Here is a 22,049-nt window from a genome sequence, read left to right as displayed (position 1 = left end):
AGGACAAGGCAGTGAGCAGTAATGCTGGGGAAGAAGAGGCACTCAGCTTCACTGAGAGGTTGTGCATGTTTTAATGGCTTCTGTACACCCACAGGGACAGTTAATACAGATACACTGGCTTTATGGTCACTTAGGCCACCTCAACAGAGAATCATTTTATCTGTAAGTGCACCTCACTCAGGCTATTCAGGAAATAGAGTATCTTTTAACTTTGATATCTCTTACTTCCGCCAGCATCTTACCTCTTCCTGTAGGTTAGAAAAGACCTTCTGAAAGCAGAACTAAGACTGTCTTAGGGCTGTTGTGTAGCATGCAGCTCTAGCTTTCAACGAAAAAAGAAAACCAGGGAGGAAGACATGGGGGAAGGGAGACACAGCGGAGGAGGTGGCGGCAGGGCCACAAATTCATGCCCAAGTCTGTCATGGCAGAACACGTGACAGGGCTGTTCAAGAGAGCAGGCTGGTCTCCAGTCGTACCATGCTGGTCCAGGGTTTACGCATCAGGATATTGGAGTCCCCAAAGTCTCCTGAAGGTTTCATGCTGGAATAGCTTATGCCATTCTGTGCCCCACCCAACTGTCTCTTACTTTTTCTCTTTTGTCTTCATATTCTCTATAAACAGCAAGGAACTGGGCAAGATCTACCTTCGTTATCTCTTAGGCTCCTTAGGGTCCCTTCTTCCAAAGGATCTGACAGAAGAAATGTTCTAGGACAAAGGTCTGAGCCGGTACTCTGTAACGCCAAGATTTTTTTGGTCTTTTAAACTGGGGCAATTCAGAATGGGGAATGGGGGCAATTCCTTTCCCCCACTTATTTTGTCATTTCTAATAGCAACAGCCACAATTCCATCCATATTTCAATAATGGTTCTATTTTCAGTCTGGGGTGTTCCTAGGAACAGATTCAGAGTTTTGCTTACAAAATATGCCGCATGTTCCCACAGGAAACTTTAAGGCCAAACATTTGGAGCGGGATGGCAACACATGAGATGAAGTTGCTCTCTTGGTCCTGACATTCTGAGAGCAGTAGAGCGTTCACACCAAAAAAAGCACCTCTGAGAGAACCTGGCTGAACAAAGTCTGAGATGCTTAAATGCTAATGTTTCTCCTGTCATTTTTAAGTCAGTTGAGTTAAATCTTGGTTATTATCTAAAAAGGCTGACTGGTCTAGTTTTGTAATATTTTATATATTTCTTTTAAAAAATTAAAGCTGAACTCTGGAGTTGTAGCACATGTCTTTGGGAGATAGGCTCTCTATGAGTTCAAGGCCAGCCTGGAGTACATAGAGAGTTCCAGGACAGCCAGGGCTACACAGAGGGATTCTTTCTCAAATAAGTAAGTAGATAGATAGATACGTATTTATTTTCTATGTATGTGTGTGCTAACTTATCTGTATGTGTACATGTGTGCAGGTGCCTGTGGAGCCTATAAGAACTAGTTGGCTCCCCTAGAACTATACGTACCGTTTGTGAGGCAACACTTGATGTTGGTGCTGGGATGTGAGCTTGGGTCTTCTGCAAGAGCAGCAAGAGCTCTGAGCCACTGAGTCATCTCTCCAGCTCTCTCAGTGTCTTTCTTTATGCAAAATGCACAGAAAAAGCTCCTTGCAAGCCCCTAGCCTATGCTAGGGTCACATGGTCCTCACTTCACCTGTGAACTCTCATGAACATGCATCACCTATGAATTCTCATTGCCTCAGTGGCAGGGGAAGAGCCTTCAATGCCTCAGGACTTCTGCTACCTTTGTGACAAGCATTAGAAATAGGTCATACAGGAATCAGGGGACAGTTTTCCTTCTGCCTTCTTTCTGTCCTGTAATAAAGCCCTGTTCCCTGCCCCATCTGCTTCCTTTTCAGCCTAAAGGAGAAAAGCTAAGTTGGTTTGTGTGACAGAGATCCCACTTCAGTGCTGCGCGTTCACGTTCCTTTCTAGTCCGCTTTATCCTGAAATATCTGTGAACTAAGTGAACAGGCAGTGAATGGCAGTGGTAGTATTCTGTGCCTTCGTACGTCTGCAGAGTTTATTGGGTAAGTATATTTGGTGCATCTGGAAGCACTGTATAAACTCTCCATTCCTAGACTAGAAAGCAGTAACAATGGCAATGCTTATATAACTCTTACTTTTATATAAAACACTTCTAAATGCTTTAAGTAAATTAATTCAACCCTCGTGTGAATCTTAAGAGGAGGGGCTACTGTGATTACTGCCCATTTTACAGAGGTGGAAACTGAGTCAAGGCAGATGACAAGAGTGTCAGGCTTTAGACCCAGGTAGTATGGATTCAAAGCTCTGCCCATCATGCACATTGCCCCATTAAGTTGGAGAGTAAATTAAGCCCCTTTCTGCTGGTATGACTGCCCACGGGATTTGAGCACAGCTCAGCATAACCATGTGTGTCACTTTTAACAAGCACACATCTAACCGAGGTGGAAGGTGCTGCGTGTAGCAGGCAGCTCCTATTTCCCAAAGCCCAAAACCACCGAGTTCAGACCTCTGTCAGTACCTTTTCCCTATGCTGTGTTTCCTCTGTGCAGAAAACATAGGGTAGTGCTGCGTTACGTCATTGTCCAGTTAGCATCTGTGTCCCACAGGGATCTATTTGCATGTTAACGTGGGTTACTGCTGCATAAGTGAAGGAACGGAGATGAGAACATCCTCATACGTTATATGATCCCTAATAAAAATCTCTGAAAAATGCCCCCTAGATGTATTGTGTGCATACAGTTTTGTGTGTGTGCACACGTGCGTGTGCCACAGATTAACCTTGAGTGTTGTTTATCTGTCTCTTTTTGGAGACAGGGTCTCCTGTTGAAACTAAGATCTCTGAGTAGGCTGTGCTAGGAAGCCCGTGAACTCCTGTCTCCGTCGAGAGCTTCCAGCTCTAGAATCACAGACAGACGCCACCATTCCCCTTACGTCACCACGTCCGGTCTTTTACACGGGTGTGGGGGATCTAGCTCAGGCTCTGAAGCCTGCATTGTATGCGCTGTGCTGACTGCGCCCTCTCCCTGGTCTCTGCAGGACACCTTCTAACAGCTCCCAGAACAGTGCTCAGGGTGGCGTTTTAAGAGGTGTCAGTATAGAAGAAAGATGGGAGAACACTAGGAAGGCTAAGGTTTTTAGTTCCAACTTTTATGATTTTGGGCAAATCACTTACTTTATGCTACAGCTTTCTCATTTGTAGACTGATGAAGTCATACTGCTGTGAATTACGATTCTCTTTTGGTTTATGGTAAGTTCTCTTGGAAGGTATACACCCTAGACACATCAAAATTTCCAGAGTGTGGCAGAATGTTGAGGCACTAAAGGAAAGGGTCACATCCTAAAGAAGACAGGTGACTGAGGCTCTTCATGTGGGTGTGCATGTTATGCCATTTTTCCTAGACAGAAATTTCCTGAGAGAGACACCTGAGTCTGCACTTAGCCTCGTAACCCAGTGCTACAATGTGTTATCTTCAGGAAGAGACAGAATACAGTGGAAGGCACAGTTCTGTTAGGATTGCCTTTGGCCCTCACAGAGACTTCAGCTGCCTGCTGATTACTTACTGCATACCCTTGATGTGTCCTGCAAGTCCGTAAATACTCATGCTCCCCACAGGAAAGACCTTTCTTAGGGCCCAGGACAACGTGCTTCACTGTTTTGTCCTGCGAGTTTCCTACTGCTAAGCTGGCCTAAGAACAGCAGGCTATCAACTCACTGTCAAGTTCATGCTAAGAGGGTTTATATTTAGAATGTTCCAGAACCTCAGATCCTTGATGATGATGACATGGGATAAAGCAACACTGAATAGCCTAATGGAATATATAAGACAGTCTACAATCAAATCCACTTGTCAGTCAAGTTAGGGTTTCTTTGTTTGACAATTAATTATAAAGAACTTATAAATAAAAAACACCACTTGGCAAAATTTTAAAAAACATTGTTTACCTCTTTTCCTCACACAATACCATGGTTGGAGAGATGGCTCAGCAGTTAAGAGCACTGGATGCTCTTCTAGAGGATTTAAGTTCAATTCCCAGCACACACAAGGCAGCTCACATCTGTCTGTAACTCTAGTTCCAGGGTTTCTGACACTCTCACAGAGACATACAAGCAGGCAAAAACATCAATGAACATAAAATAAAAATATACATTTGAAGAATATCACACATATTACAAAAATATAAAAGAAACAAAAATTTGGTCCCACTATAAAAGATGATTTGATCATAAAAGAAAATTATAATTTGATGCATTTGTTTCCGCATTTGGCTCTTGCTCTGTGTGTTTTCACATGTGCACACTCAATTTTATATACCTAGAATTATTTTCTAAATATAAACACTTTACCCTTTAATATTGTATATAAACATTTTCCTATGCCATTAAATAGTTTTACTGTTTTGTAGGAAGGGTCCTCTTATGTTGTTAGGATGGCCTTGAACTCATGATCCTCTTGCTTCAGTCTCCCAAGTCCTGGGACTGTGTGACGAGATCAGCTACCCCGGGCTCTAAGTTATTTCATATTGTGTTACATGGTGTCTTTTTTAAAGCTGTACACTGCCCTGAAATGCTCCATTTTATAAGCCACACGAAACTCGAATTTGAGTGAGAAACAGAGGCAGGGGACAGACAGTTGAGAACTCCACACTGTCCGGTGGGTTTCAGGCTCATTTTGAAGCCCTATTCGAATCGCCTGTGTCCTCATCTGACTATTTGATAGTTGCTCTGTACTTTGTTTCTGCATCCTCCACGGGTTTGCACTTTGCCTAGGCAGCTCAACTCTGACCACATGGCTTGACTCTGTAGACTAATAAAGATTTTTTATGCAACTCCATGGAAATCCTCTTTTCATCTCTATCAGCTTTCTTTAAGAAGGCCTTTGGGAAATTCCATGAACTCTGCTGTGGCCTCTTGTAGCCATTCAGTAACATGTACATACACACACACACACAGAGAGAGAGAGAGAGAGAGAGAGAGAGAGAGAGAGAGAGAGAGAGAGAGAGAGAGAGAGAGAGAATTATGATCTAAGAGTTCAATGTTAGTAGATATGATCAAAATAAGGAACCTGTGTTTTCCCAAAGGTCAGCTACTGAGGGAAATCAGGACTACCAACAAATTGTGACTGACAAAACTGATACAGCTTGTGAATTTATTGTTAGCCCATAACTTTCGACACTGTAGAAAGTTACAATCATGTGTGTTTCTGCTCAGGATAGTGCCACTACATTTAGTTCCTGATAAGTATGCTCCCAGAAGACTTTTAGAAGGGAAATGACACTGTACAAGAATTTTTAAAAACAAGGTCTTAATATCTAATTTCTAGAAGATTTGAGTCAACTTATAAGCGATTAACATTATAAATATTACCTGTGTTATAATAAGCGAGCAAACAGTAGGCATTATATTCTTTACATTACCAACCAGAAAGACATGACAAGACATTTTAATTTGATTACAGGCAAGGTTCAGCATCTTTCTTGTTTTAATAGTCATGTGCATTTTTACATGGGTAGAATTTTTAACCTTTGCTCATCTGTCAAGGATTTTTCAATGTTATTGACTTATTGAAATCTTTTGATGTTAGAGTTAAAATTTAAATGTTTCATTTTAAAACTATTTTTGATGTATAAATATTTAAACTATATTAAGATTAAGTAATCATAAAACACCAATGATAGCCTTTGCTGGAGAGGTTGTGGAGAAAGGGGTACACTCATCCATTGCTGGTGGGAATGCAAACTTGTGCAACCACTTTGGAAAGCAGTGTGGCGGTTCCTCAGGAAATTCGGGATCAACCTACCCCTGGACCCAGCAATACCACTCTTGGGAATATACCCAAGAGATGCCCTATCATACAACAAAAGTATATGCTCAACTATGTTCATAGCAGCATTGTTTGTAATAGCCAGAACCTGGAAACAACCGAGATGTCCTTCAATGGAAGAATGGATGAAGAAAGTATGGAATATATACATATTAGAGTACTACTCAGCAGTAAAAAACAATGACTTCTTGAATTTTGCATGCAAATAGACAGAAATAGAAAACACTATCCTGAGTGAGGTAAGCCAGACCCAAAAAGAAGAACATGGGATGTACTCACTCATATTTGGTTTCTAGCCATAAATAAAGGACATTGAGCCTATAATTCGTGATTCTAGAGAAGCTAAATAAGAAGGTGAACCCAAAGAAAAACATATAGACATCCTCCTGGATATTAACCTTCATGAGGTGATGAAAGGAGACAGAGACAGAGTCCCACATTGGAGCACCAGACTACAACCCCAAGGTCCACACCAGGAGCAGAAGGAGAGAGAGCACGAGCAAGGAACTCAGGGCCATGAGGGGTGCACCCACATACTGAGACAATGGGGATGTTCTTTCGGGAACTCACCAAGGCCAGCTGGACTGGGTCTGAAAAAGCATGGGATAATACCAGACTCACTGAACATAGCGGACAATGAGGACTGCTGAGAAGTCAAGAACAATGGCACTGGGTTTTGATCCTACTGCACATACTGGCTTTGTGGGAGCCTAGGCTGTTTGGATGTTCACCTTAATAGACCTGGAAAAAGGTGGGAGGTCCTTCGACTCCCCACAGGGCAGGGAACCCTGACTGCTCTTAGGGCTGATGAGAGAGGGGGAGTTGATTGGGGGAGGGGGAGGGATATGGGAGGCGGTGGCAGGGAAGAGACAGAAATCTTTAATAAATAAATAAATTAAAAAAAGATTAAGTAATCATGTATTTTCATTGCAATTCTACTTGGAGAATTCCCTCATTTCAAAGCAGGTAACTATCTATGGGGAGGTGTCTAACCCAAGGCCCGGGGCTATATGTGGTCAAGGACAGCTGTGAATGCCCCCCCAAGTCAAAAACTTATTTCAAATGGTGGTACAGGAGAACTATCTGTATTCTGTCAATCATGTTTTAAATAAACGCTGATTGGCCAGGCAGGAAGTATAGGCGGGTCAACCAGACAGGAAGTAGAGGTGGGGCGATGAGGACAGGAGAATTCTGGAAAGCAGAAAGCTCCCTCGGGAGTCCAGTCCAGACCCCTGAAGAAGCGAGATGTGACCTGCCCCACTGAGAAAGGTACCCAGCCATGTGGTTAACATAGATAAGAATAATGGGTTAATATAAGCTACAAGAGCTAATAAATAGTCTGAGCTAATGGGCCAATCAGTTTTATAACTTATGGAGATCTCTGTGTGATTTTCTTTGGGGCCAAATGACTGTGGGACCTGGTGGGAGAACAAAAACCCCCACAAACAGCCCCTCATATTACAAAATGGCATCAGATTTTTTTTCAGTTTTCTTTTTTAACTTGAATACACTAGGCACCCTCCACTAATGAACTACATTCCCAGGCCTGTTTTCACTTCTGATTGTCAGACAGGGTACTCTAAACGCCCATGCTGTCTCTGAACTCATTCCATGGCCCAGGAAGGCCCTGAACCTGCTATGTCCTTGTCTCAGTATCTCTAATTCTAAGTCTAAGTCATTGGGTTTAGCTTTGTCTGAGAAATTTTATGTGATTGCAGGTATATTGGTATATACAGTCATACAAACAAAGCATTTACTGATAAGTCATAAACTTTTATTTAAAAACAATTCCTTGTTATACATATAATTCTCACTACTTATTAAAGAAAAAATCTGCATATTAATTAGATGCATGTGCCTGTTTATTTTTATATTAAGAACTACATTTTGGGACTAGACATAGCTCCAAGGTTAAGAGCACTTGTTCTTGCAGAGGACCTGGGTTCAGTTCCCATCACCCACTTGGTGGCTCATAACCATCTGTAACTCCAGATGCCCTCTTCTGACCATTGCAGGTACTAGGCATACACATGGTGCACATATATAAATACAGACAGGCAAAACACTCATTTAATAGGGCAAATACATTTTTTTGTTATTTTGTTTTTTGTTTTTTGAGACAGGGTTTCTCTGTAGCTTTGGAGTCTGTCCTGGAACTAGCTCTTATAGACCAGGCTGGCCTCAAACTCAGACATTCACCTGCCTTTGCCTCCTAAGTGTTAGGATTAAAGGCATGCACCACCACCACATGGCTAAAATAAATATTTTTTTTTAAAAAAGAATAAAAACTAAATATTTGATACTACCAGACCTATATTTTCAATGTTTTCCAGAGTTGACTGCTATTTTAATTTTATAATTATAAGTGGCTGAGAACTCTGCTCCATATAAATACATAATATAAAATTGTAGAAGTATGATTAGGGCTATTTTAGGAAGCTGAAATCCTATCCCAATCCCAAGTCAAAATTCACTTTAACTATTTTGTAAGAAAGAGAAATTAGCAAGTCAAGTAGGAATGTTAAAAATTAAACATTCTAAAATAACTTGGTGTAAAGATACATTAATCTGATATTTATATGCTGAGGATGGAACAGGAAACTGTTATGGTCTTTGTTTTCTGTCTATCCACTATATTTCTTTTAGGAATGAAAACTTTGTATTATAGTAAGAACACTAACTTGGAACGTACAATAGTGTCAAATACGAGCAGAAGTGTTTCGAGCAGCATTATTCGGTGTCATGCAGACATGAGAAGTGTAAATAAAGCGTCCAAGTCAAACCAAGGCTGCAATTTCTTTGTGAAATGCAGCATGGGTGTATGCCACCAGACACACCTCAGGTTTACTCAAATTCATTACATGGTTAATTCTGAGTTAATTTTTGGTCACTGCATATTCAAAAACCTTGTACTATTGACAATTCTTTTAAAATCCCTGGTGTAGCTATTTGCCTCTATAGTGGGTCACAACCTCGTCAAGAAACTGAATTAGAATACTCAGCACAGTGTAGCTGTCTTCCCTGGACTGTGGGCTGGGGCAGGGCATTCATATATCCGCATATTATACGAGTAACAGCATAGAATCTGGCAGGCATTTTCCATCAACATTTGCTGAAACATGCCAAGAACTAAAGAAGAGTGAGTGGTTAAAGTTGTGTGGCATATGAAGAAGGCATTATGTCCATCTGAGCTCTTCAGAAGCCACCAAAACTAACTACAGGGAAGACCTTATGCCTGCAGAGTCATTGAAACTGCTTGTAGAACTAATCGTTACTTCCCAAATGTGGAGAATTCAAGTCCAGGAAACCCACAATTTAAGACCAAGTAATACTGAAGACTTCAAAATAGAGCTGTCCAGTGTGATCTATAAAACAGGACACACTGTATAGGAACCAAGAAACAGCTGTTTCCCCATTTCTGTTCTAAAAGGGGAATAGGCTATGGGGCTCAAGGGTATACCCTGAGCACACGGAGGAAATTTATTTGCTTAGAGAAATGTGACATGGAGCTGGCAAAAGGCTTGGTTTGTAAGAGATAATATCCTGGTGGGCGAAATTACGAGGATAAGAAAGACACAGAGTCACTTCAGTGCTGTGATCAATGGGAAAGGAAACACTAATAAACACTGGAGAAAGAGAATGGAAGAATACTGTGGAGACTAAAGAGAACCATACATACTCAAGGGAAGACTCCAGCTATAAGAACCAATATCGCTTACAGTAATACTGTCTTTAGTTAAACAAACTTCAGGTGAAGATGACGCCATTCTAGACAGAAGTAAAGAAACCGAGGCCCCTGTCAACAGTAGCAGCATGAATATTGACTTTCTTGGTATAGTTGAAGGGATTTTTACAACATTAAAATTATCTGTAAAATACATTAAGACTCCATGGGAGAATTTTAGACTGCTAGAATACACTTAGAAACAGGTAAAAGACAAAGAAGTAGGTTTAAAATTTCCATTTAAAATTTCATGTTTAAACTTAACTAAGCATTGTTGAGTTGAAAAGATTATACATTTTGTATGATCCACCATATTCTCTCAAGTGACAGTTAGCAGCCAGCATTCTTTAGCATTTCTTAAAAGCATACAATCATAATTTGGGGAAAATAATCTAATTCTTTCTCTAAAATATTAAAGTTAATGTTGGTTTTGTTCAACTCTGTATTTCCGATCTCCTTCCTATGACTTAGGATGAAAGCATTCATTGTGGTCATATGGATATGAGTTCATTCATCCCTCAGATATTTAGTGGGCACCTGTTACATACATGGCACCTGCTGTATCTAAAGGTAGTGAGATAAATAAGATTTGGTTCTCACTCTGAGAAACTGTCACTGAAGTGGGAAGGACGGGGGTGTGCAAACAGTGCTGCGAGACCACTGCAATGGAGAAGGGACATAGCCTGGCAGGAGTTTGGGGCTGGGTGACTAAAACGGAGCACTAAGAGTCATCTGAGTCAGGGGAACTGTGTGCATCCTGTTCATTGAAATCCACGTCTGTGTGCAGAGGGAAAGGTTCTTTATTCTGTGATAATTTAAAAATGAAAACGTACAGTGTAGGCAGGAGATGCTTGCGAGCAGAAGTTTGATGTCAACAAGGGCATCTTCACATGATGAAAAACGACAGCAATGGAAGAACTGCTGCCAGATGGAGTAACATTGCCTGAACCTGAAAACACCGCCCAGTGCAAGCAGCAGAAATGAAGTGTGTCCTGTATGATGGGATTCGTAGGCAAGTACAGTAGGCAGCATTAACTTCTGATGGCAGGTGACTTCGGGGTGGGAGGACAGGGTGGGATGAACTGGGAAGGATCATAGGAAATTGTTAAGAACAATGGGGGCTGAAGAAACGCAGCTTTGGTCAAATCTGTTTGGTTAGCAAACTTATTAAATGTAAATGATATCTCAATCAAAATAAGACCTCACATGTCTTGGCTTTTTCTTATAGCACAGAATTCCAAATGATGCTTAAGTGGAAAAAAAGAGAAAGCCTCTCTATCATGTTTTTAAGATAAATTGGAGTTTCTTTTGGGTTCTTAAGGAAATAACCATAATAAGCAGTGAAGCATTTTCCTCGAAGGTAAGTCTTATGGAAACACAGCATGTGAGCAGGCAGCAGTGGAGGGCAAAGGAGGCAACAGAGGTCACATTAGGTAGGGCGTGGGGTCTGGAAAGGCATCCAGAAAGCAGTAAGTCTCATTTGGAAGAAGACTCCTGAAGAGATGCGTGGGCATGGATGGGGAGGGCTACCCCACCCAGAACTTAGGCTTGGAGGGCTAGGGGCACGGCCCAGCCTATGCAGTCAGAGCAAGTATTTGCAAAGGAACCTTGAGCTCCCATGGTTTTCTGTCATGGGAAGCAGCCAACCGCACTCTGGGGAGCTCCGATCAACTTTGGAGGCGAGTCCCTTCTACTGGACGGAAAGATGAGGTCAGGTCTAGGCCTTGACCATGGAGGCATGCTACCGGTAAGAGTTTGAAGAAAATCTCAACAGAGACAAACATGGTTCTAAAATTGATATAGTCATGTTCCCAATTTAAAAGCGAGTTTGAGTCCCACAAAAAAAGCCAAAAGTCAGCCTTTCACAATGAGGTGCCAAGGCTGCTAGATCTATAGGCCTGATGACTGTTTTCTTTTTGAGGTTCACCCTCTCACCCTCTGCCCAACTTTCTTTTTCCTTTTCTGCCAACAAGAGCCACAGTTCACAGCAAAGGCAATGAAGCAACAGAATCCATAGAAGTAAATCTCCTTACGAGCGGTCACAGCCTATTCGGAAAGCACGGCCCCTTCCTTGGACTAGCAGCTGGAGGGGGGGGGGCGGGTATACAAAGGCGAGTTTGGTTTTTCACCATTGTTTTAGTACACAGGAGAACGCATATTGTCACATTTTAGAGAACATGAACTAGTTCACCATCTCCTAAGTCAGGTGGCACCACCATCTCTGGGAAGGAAAGCAGGTGAGACTTCAGCGATGACCTCACTAGCTACTGAAGTGGTTCCAAGGCTTCAGGAGATGGGTGCAAGGCCTCTCTCCGCAGACTGCAGCACAGGCGCAAATAAATCTTCCCAGGAACACTTTGCCTTACTTTTCAGTTATTTTAACTTGGTGATTAGAACTTAGCGGAAAAGGTTAACATGACCTTTTACATCATAGGCTCCACGTGGTGATTGCTTTTAACATAGAGAAGCATTCCCCAGCACCGCTTTCGGAGTTGGACATCAAGCCCCAGGGCTAGAGTTTATTTATATTGGCTACTTTATACCTTCTCACTCACCCCTCCAGTTTCCCCGACTTCCATGCCAAAAAACAGACACAGAGTTTTCCTTTTTTATAATTTACTATGTTGAACATACATCCAAGTCAGGATGCCCCTTTCATCCACAGGAAGAGTCTGGGGCCACCTGACTCACCGACACGACAAGTACAAAAATAGAAAAGGCAACCTGGCTAAAAGGAGAGACCAGTGGAAACTTTGAAGGCAGCACACATCTAAGGAGCTATGTCATATGAAATTACTTCTGAAGTCAGTGATTAGAGTCAGGTTACAGTCCAACCATAATTCTGCTGCTAATTAGTCAACCCATTACAACACTTATTTCACTGAGAGACACTCAGCCATGACTTCTAAGGGTGGGCTGGGGCAGAAGGAAGGAAGGAAGGAAAGAGACAGCCAGATAAATGGCAACTCTTTCCTTTTACAAATAGACATGCCTTACAGGCTCCTAGCTGAAATGACATACGTGTCACATTCTCCCCTTCCCAGCAAAACAAAGACACCTCGGACCACAGCTCTTTAGTAAATCACTAAAGATCACTGAAGAAATCACTTGGTTTATGTGCTAGTGTAAGAAGCGCCGAGACTGAGATGTCTACAAAGCAGTCTTCTTACAGGAAAGAGGAAGGGGTTGGTGGGGTGGTTTGAACAGGCCAGCTTTATGTATTTTGGACTCCTAAAGACTTCAAGGTTCAGAGAAACACTAAGAATGGGTGGCGATGCCAGAGGGGAGCTGTGGAAAGAATGCCAAGTACTACGAACAGGGGCAGCTACACATGTGGGGAATGCGTTAGGACAACATGAAGTGAGAGCCTGACAGCTTGAGACTCACACCTCTGAGTATTCTAAAGCATCAGCGTCAAGAAGAAGGATACAGGAGGACCACCATCTGACGGCTGCTCCACGGCAGACACCACCCCAAGCGCTGTTTGTCCACTACCTCAGGGGTGCTGTCCTCTCCCTTGCTGCACAGGTCCTAGGTGGCCCCTTGCCACCTGGAGGTGTGTCCCTACTGCTATTTCTACTGGCACTTGCACAACAACATGGAGCGTGGGCTCTGTGGGAAGCGACCCATTCTATGACTGGTCTGTTGCGGTGTTACATCATGAAGCTGCTGAGGTCAAGGTCAGCAGTAGTGACCTGGGGGTCACTGGAAATGCCTGCGCTTCCCAGGCATTCTCTACCATTTTCATTTCTATTCCCAAGCTTATTCACTTCAATAAGTGAAAAAGAAGGAGACCAGTGATGCCTGAAGCTGAACTGTATAACTTAATGGCCAGAAACCAGACTTGTCACATGCGATCAAATCTCATCACAGTGTTGGTGACAGAGTTAAGACAGTTGAGAAATCAGTTTTCATTCCAAGTTCTAATTTTATTGTTGGGGCTGAGATTTCTCTCACCTTGCAGCTTTTATTTTGGAAAATCTCCAAAGCACACTTTTAGTCATATCTGAGTAATTGAAACATGAAAAAAAATTGCAATGTTTCGGCCACATAAAATTGTAACCAGATGCTCTTAAAGTTTTTGCATGTACACATCACCTTTTGCTCTAGCAGGGAGTGGTGGAAGTGTGTCCACCAGACTAGAAATACAGTACTCTTAAGAGTCATAACCCACTGACAGCACCTCTCCAAACAGGAAGGAGAGGAGGGTGCCATTGGCCTCTCCAGTTCTCTCTTTCTCCTCAGAACATGGGGAATCCATGTTCAATCAAGTTAACGCTTACCGAATGCCTTCTAAATGCCAGGAACAATGCTGAAGAACAGCGGGGAGTTGGCAAGGATTTAATTGACCTGCAAGCGGATTCTCATAAGAAATATCAAGACTAGGTTCCCACTCGAATGGCTAGGGCACTAGTGGCAGTGTTTTCCTTTTCCTTCTGCTAACAGGAAGCACGGAGAGAAAAGGCTCGAGTGTTTAAGGAAAAGCAGCACACCGGCAGAGTAAGCACTCTCACCAATGGAGATGCATTCCCAGGCATCAGGTACTCCCAGCACTTGGGAGCTGGAAGAAGAGGCAGGAGAGCTGAGCGTTAGTCCATGTGTGCTGCTCAATGAACTTGAGGCCAGTCTGGGATACATGAGACTCAGTCTCAAACAACCCCTTCCTGCACATAATGCTTCTGCCAAACCCACCATCTGTGGGCTTATAGAACGCCTTATCTATCATGATGGTATTCCACACAGTATTGCTTCTGTTCAAGGAACTCACTTCACAGACAAATAAGTGTGACAGTGGGCCCACAATCAAGGAATCAACCACCCTACCGTGTTCCCAACCATCCTGAAGCAGTTTGCATGCAGAAAGATTGAATTTCCTTGGAAGACACAGCAACAGTACTAATCAACAGGCAGCAGTCTGGAGGGGTGGAACTGGGTTCTCCAGGTTATATATGCTTTGAATCAGCATCTAGTATATTGTACTGTTTCTCCTGCAGTTAGGATCCACAGGTTCAGGAATCAAGGAGTGGAAAAGGCAATAATTCTACTCACTATCACTCCTAGTAACCCACTAGGAAAATTTTTGCTTCCTGTAACCTTAAGTTCTGCTGGTCTAGAAGTTTGGTTCCAGAAGGGGAACACTCCTGCCAGGAGCCACAACAAACATTCCATTGAACTGGAAGCTCAGACTTCCTCTTGGCCACTTTGAGCTTCTGATGTCCTTAAGCTAATAGGTTAAGACAGGAATAATAGTGTTAGGAGGGTGATTGATCCAGATTATGAAGGGGAAATTGGATTGCTTCTCCACATTGGAGATAAGGATTATGTCTGGAGTGCAGGAGATCCTTTGGGGCACCTCTGGTTGCTACCATGTCCCGTGATTAAGGTCAATGGGAAACTACATCTAATCCAGGCAGGATGACAAAGAATATAGGCCCTTCAGGAAAGAAGATATGGCTCACTCCTCCAGGAAAAGAGCCAAGACCTGCGGAGGAATGTGCTGAAAGATCAGGAAATGGGCAGTTATAAATATAATTGGCCACGTGACCAATTATAGATCTGAGGATTAGAATTGATAAGAGTGTTTCTGCCATATTTTGTTAAGAATGTATTTAAAAAGATACTGTGTTTTCATTCCTGAATTTTTAATCACATAATGTAACATCAATTAATACCAGTGGTTATCATATTTAAGTTCTAAGATATAAAAAAGAAGTGCCTCAAGGGACATTGCCACCTATTCTAAAATTTACAATGCATTTGCAGTTGTACATAGGAGAGTTGCATTGCACTGTGTCTATTATGACCTGCTTAACTATATAATGGGATTGCAATTGTATGTGGGATAGTTATATCATGTTAGGAGGAACTTTTACCTGGTTATTGTTTTCAATTGGAAATTAAGCATGACATAAAGAGATAGGATTCTGTGTCAAATTGTCAAGGTGTGGACTTATGATAACTATTCTTGATTGTCAACTTGACTACATCTGGAATGAACTAAAACACAAGCAGCTGGGTACACCTGGGAGGGATTTTTCTTAAATAATTTGAAGTGGGAAGACTCACTTTTAATCTGGCTCTTTTGAGGTGGGAGATCCACCTTTAATGTGGGCCACACCTTCTGGTGTTAAAGGACATGGGAGAGGGAAGCTTTTGCCCTTGGCCTGATTGCCCTCACTCTCTCTGGCAAATTCATTCCTTTGCTGACATTAGAGTCTACCTGTTTGGGACTCTGGTGTATAATCAAGATCAACTGAGATATCCAGGCTCATGGACTTTACTGCTAAGTTTTTTGACTTTCTGTTGATAGACAACCATCATTGGTCTAGCTGGACCACAGCACAGAAGCCACTCTAACCCCCCCCCCCACTCTGTAAGTTCAGTACCTCTAGAGAACCCTGATGAATACACTCACCTTGGCAGACTTTTATCTCTCCTACCTTATAAAACTTTTATTCAAATGTTATAATCCCATCACCCTGTATGTACTGCTCTAATTTCCTTTGTGCTGATTCTTTTAAAAACTAGTCAATGGCAAAAGACTGTGAGATAGGACCCTAGCCAGTGTGGGGAAAGACTCAGCCCCGACCTGCCTTAGACTAATTACCAAGAGCACCCACAGTTTCGGGGCTTGCCAGCTGGGTTAGGTCTTGATGCACTTTTTGAAAAAACAATTGCTTGGCTGAGCTGCTTTCACTTTGTGTACTACTTTGTACAACAGTGAGGTTCTCAATCCTATCAGGAGCTACAGGCTCCCATGACTTGTCTTCCATTTATTCTTTCCAATTACTACTTTCTGATCTGTGCCCTAATGTCTTTCAGTCACATTACCCTCCTTTGTTACCTTAGTGTCTTACAGCTCTGCCTGGAAGGATCTCCCTTCTTAGCTTTTATATAACATTAGTCTAATAAACGTTCCTTCCTTGGAAAGGTCCCAGGCAACTGAAGCACTTATGTCCCTTCCTTGACTTTCTCTTTTATCATAGCACTATCACTAATTATCTGATTACTGATTACTTGTTATTTTTTGAGACAGCCTCTGGTAGCCCCATCTGGTCTTGACCTGGCTATGTTGCTGAGGATGATCTTGAACTTCTGATCCTTCTCCTGAATGCTGGGATTAGATTATACCACCATACCCAGTATATATGTCATTCAAGGTTTACCCCAAGGCTCTTGCTTGTTAAACAAGCACTCTACCAACTGAGCTACAGTTCACAGCCCAGTTACTTTATTTCATTCCTTTTACAGATTTCAAATTCTAAAATGGCAAGGATAGATACTGTCTGTTTAAAACATATTTTTACTGTTCAGGACAGTGTCTAAACACAATAAATAACCATTGAATAGATGATGAATATAACTGCAAATAATAAAGTCAGAAGACAAAGGACATCTTTTTATTGTTTTGACTACCATGGATACTATTATACTACTGTCAACTTCGCATTTCTATGAGAGTTTGTTCTTGGATCATTTTAACTAGGACCACCCTGACTGACTTGTGACTCTCAGAGAATGGAGACCTAACGCATGGCTACAATTAGAGCATTTCAAAAGGACTGATTCAAAAGACCAGGTTTGGCATACAATACATTCTGAATGGAGATGGGGCAGTGCTTTCTTACTCAAAGACGTTTGTGGTTGAAAGCAAAGTTGCTATTATGTGTGTGGCTTGGTGTTCCTGAACTTGGAGAAAATTATAAGGAACCTTAGAGTCCAGCACCAGAATACCAAGAATAGGGAGCACAATGGACTCCTGAGAGTCTTGTGAGGTCAATGGAAACACCCTTGTTCTGTCATTTGGCTCTGCCTTGGTTTGCCATCTTGTGCAGCTGCCTGTAAGCTCTGTGGTACCTTGATGCCAGGTCTGCCTCGCAATCCTGCCCAGTGGCTAAAACACAAGATTCTGGTTTGGGGCCAGTGAAACCAAACCTGGTGGGTTACCAAGAACCCAGCCACCAGGTCTAGAATCATTTAGGTGTTCACTGAAGGGTCTCTAGAGTGAGTCACGAGGACTTGTGTTGATGAAAAGCAACTTTTCTCCAGTAACCTGCTGATGTGCTCAGTCCTTTGCATGAGATGCTCTCCTTGATTACCTCAGTGTATGTGATTTCAGTGGCTTGGAATCAGGCCACAGTTCAGACTACCTGGAGTAAAGCTATTATCATTCCAAGCCCAGAGTCCCCTCATGGTGTTGAAATATCCCACCTGTATGGAATGTCACTGGTCTTCCTGCTTGGGACAGTCTCACCCACTCCTTGTTTCGTCAGCGGTTTGGCCTCTAAGCCTTCAGAACCCTTCAGTAACTACAGATTCCTAATCAGGTTGCCCTGAAGAGGCTCTTACACAAGTGTCTGCTTAGGGCCTGCCACCAAACACAGGACCCCTAGTGGTAAGAGAGATGGTTATACAGTTTTCATGAGGAAAACAAAAGGAGCGAATCAGATGAAGTACAAGTGTCTTTTCAGGGGAAACATTCCAGAGTCCCAGAAAAAGTTCTTGAGGTTTCAATCTTATGCTTCCCACCTCCCCCAGTTCCCTGACCGACTTCCTGCAAAAATGCCTCTGGTGGCTCTCTACTGTGTACACAACATAGGAGACGTCAGGCATCTAAAAGAGCCTTAGTCATCCAAGCCCAGACAAAGATTCTACTTTACCCTTGCTCTTGCTGAAACCACCCAGTCCATGAAGCCTCACAGACCTCCACCTCCAAAAAGTGCATTCTTCAGCTCCAACACTGAAAGGCACAGCCCCATGGAAACCTGGAATTTGCATGACTGCCCCGTCATTAGATGGAGTTCACAACGGAAGAACAACGTTTTGTCTTTATAGTGCCAATAACCAGCACAATTTCTGACACTGTGTTATTGGAAGTCAGTAAGTCTCTGTTAAGTGAATTAAACAGATGGTTATTGATATGCTTACCTATCTTTTTGGTCATTAGAATCAATGGGAGTTAAGGGAAGTGTCTTAAGAGTTTCTAGTGCTGTGAAGAGACATCATGACCACAACAACTATTATCTTTATAAGAGTTGAAAGATATTTAATTGGGTAGCTTACATTATCATCATGGTATGACATGTTGTGTATACAGCAGACATGATGTTGGAGAAAGAGCTGAGAGTCCTACATCTTACAGTCAATAGGAAGTGGTCTGATGGTCACACTGAGCAAACCTTGAGCATTTGAGACCTCAAAGCCCACACCCACAGTGACATACTTTCTCCAATAAGACCACACCTATTCCAACAAGGCCATTGCTCCTAATAGTGCCCCTTCCTATATAGCTTATGGAGGCAAATTACATTCAAACTACTAAAGCAACATTTGGTCTGAAAATCTGAAAAATTTCAGCTGGCTCAACTCTTTAAATATGTGTAATTAAGAAGAAAAATAAGATTAGCAAGAGGTAACATTTTAAAAGACCAAGAGAAAAGAAAGACAACTCACGTACTTTTGTATTCAGATGCTGGTTCACTCTGAACAGGTTCTGGAATTGTCTTTTCCCACCCTCTTTTCCTCTAGTTTTCAAAGAACCAAGGCCCATTGGAAGACCATGGAGGGATGACAGCTATGTCAAGAGAAAAGCATTGCATAATGACACCAAAATAGGCTACTTGAGGAATGTCTCAGAGCTGAAGCAGCGGCCACCTGGCATCTTGGCATTCTAGAAGTAAATGATGAAATTGCCCCTGGAAACCTGAGAGTGCAGGTTATTGGCAACAACAATTTTCAGAGGTCAAGTACACATCTTGCTCTGATAACAAACAAAAACAAAAAACAAACGCCCAAACCTAAACAAAAACTAGCCAAACAAACAGAACATAGAAAACAAGAAATTAGCCTGCTACTATCATTTTCCACACTAGAAAGATGCAAAGCCTAAGATAGTTATCATTTCAAAGCACTATCTCACGTACATCCCGAAGGACCAGAGACTGGCTTGTTTTAGCAGACTTGGATTTTTGGTGATTCTCTGATACTGTGTGGCTTAGCCACACCTTCACGTTCACATCTGTCTTTGATCCTACTCTTACAGAACAATAAGAAGAGGGTCATAAATGAAATTTAAATCTGCAACTTTCGCTGGTAATAAACTGTCTGCTAGAAAAGTTTAAAATGGTATAGTCTTCTTATTCCCAATTTCTTAGGTCACTGAGATGCTATTCAACCATCTTTTATCAGTGCTAGGGATAGAACCCAGATCCTGGCACATAGTGGACAAGTGCTATGCCCCTGGGTCACATGCCCTGTCCTGGGAAGTGACCCAAAGCTTTCTACGCTGGAGCTAGCACCCCATCATCTGTTTACCCACTGATGCACTTTGTGATACGCCATCATTTATTCCTTTGCACTGACTGCTGGGGGTCAGGAAGGAGCAGCATGTTCTCCAGAACCCCTCCTCTCAGTTTGGTAAAGACAACAGTGCTGATGATTGCATTACCTTGGAACCAAGGGAAATATGAGTAAGGCTTTGGGGGAACAATTAATTACCCAGGAATGAAGAGGGAACGATGGGAAAGATGAGATCTAGGATATGAATTGAGAGAAATTAGGCATTAGGGTACAGAAACTGTTTCCAGTGTACTGTGATCTAAGTCTACCAAGAACCCATTTCCCACAATTCACAGATAGGAAAAAAATGGATGAAATACTAATTTAAAACTCACTGTACCAGAACCAGCTCCAGACTTTTGTAATAAAGATCACTTGTACAAGTCTAGCAAAAGGAGCAGAGGGGGGTTTTCATGAGTCATTTCAAATCACTGATTCACAGACTTGAAAAGTAGCAGTGCTAAACGGAACTAAGATATCATCATTTTCAGATCAAAGCTACCGCAGAAAAGGGGACGAGCACGGAGAATTAACGAAGAAGTCACCTGAAGACTAGAGATACTTTTTCCTTGACATTCGCTTCCTGGGGTTGACTGGTCACTGTGAGTAGGTGGAAGCACACCTTCTGTTCTGCTGTGTACATGTGAGTACCCCATCCCTTCAGACAGTCGTGATTTAGCCCTGTGCAAATGCTCATTTTCAGCAGCTACTGTGATATGGAGGCTACAGGGTAGGGCTTGGAGTACCTGTCCTTAGTCTTAAGTTTTGAAATGGAATTAATGGACACATACCAGTTCCACGTTTAAACCTGAGATGAGGATTTAGGATTAGTTACCACATCTGAGAAGGTATACGAAGAGGCTCAGCTGGTACTGCACAGGTGGAAGGAGGAACAAAGACCCACAAACAGTGACTGGTAACACAGGCGGCTTACATGTGTGGAGCCTGATTCTAAGTTCAGGGAAAAGGGCATCTTTTTCTGAAGCTCTCTACAGGGAGACTCATTGCTGAGTCTGTTCTGCATGCACAAGCGTGTGTGAGCATCATCACTATGTGTCTCCAGGACTCTGTGATCATCTGGAACAGACTCTGCTCTAAGGAAACACCACTCCCCACTTCAGCTTTAGTCACGCTTTACTTTCTGTTTCTGTGAGTCTGACAATTCTAGATAACTCACGGAAGGACCATCCTAACAGCATGTGTGGATTGGGACCTAGCTTACTTCACTGCAAATAAGACGGTAGCCTGGGCTGGACTCTCCTTTAGTAAGCCGGAGTAATTCTGCATTGTATGTGTCTATGACATTTTACTTACCTAGTCACCTAGGAACACTTGGATTCTATCTGCCTTTTGGATTAAAAAAGTTACTCTATTTAATCTAATATGTCAAAGTTTTATAACTTCAACATACAAATATTAAACCTATTGAGATATTTTATATTTTCTGCTAATTTGTTGAAATTCACTAGACATTTCACAATTATAGTCATCTCAATTTGAATTAGACATAATTAAATGCATCCCATAACAATCATAGACCAAAAAACGTAAAGTATATTATGACTTGAGTGGGATTAATGGATTAGAAAGAAATCAATGCTAATTTATTGATTTTGGTCATTATACTGTGATAATATAAAAGTGTAGACTTGTCTTTCAAGTTAATCACACTGAGGAATAGAAATCAATTCATAAAACAATATATATCTATGTATATTTATGTAAAACACACAGAGGTGGCAATGGAAGATGCTAATATAAAATGTTAAAAAATTAGAGAATTAGTATATATATATGCTATATATACTTTCTATAAGTCTGAATTTATTTCAGTGCTATTAATTAAAAATAAAGAGAACAGGGTTGGCGACATGGCTCAGTGAGTAAAGGCAATGAATTTGATCCTTCAAACCTACATGGCAGGAGAAGTGGTTTCTCACAAGCTGTCCTCTGACCTGCACCCACACACCCACACCATATATCCCCACCTCCCTCCCACACCACCTCCACATACCATATATACATACTCTCATACATACGTACACACATACCACAACACACACACACACACCCCTAAAAAAAACCCCAAAGAATATGGTTTTCTAGAGAGACTCAACATCCAATTTTGAATTCCCAGTGTAGTATCTATCATCTATAAGACACAGGCAGTTACTTAATGATTGT

General features: G+C 42.0%; 1 protein-coding gene across 1 annotated transcript in view; it reads right to left on the bottom strand.

Moving 5' to 3' along the window:
- Cmss1 (cms1 ribosomal small subunit homolog) overlaps positions 1-22,049 on the bottom strand; it is a 294,908-nt gene that overhangs the window by 27,064 nt on the left and 245,795 nt on the right. The window lies entirely within an intron of this gene.

The sequence above is a fragment of the Chionomys nivalis genome, chromosome 3 (assembly GCF_950005125.1).
Source record: "Chionomys nivalis chromosome 3, mChiNiv1.1, whole genome shotgun sequence".
In the NCBI taxonomy this organism is placed as follows: domain Eukaryota; kingdom Metazoa; phylum Chordata; class Mammalia; order Rodentia; family Cricetidae; genus Chionomys; species Chionomys nivalis.
This window is presented reverse-complemented; position numbering and strand designations above follow the sequence as displayed.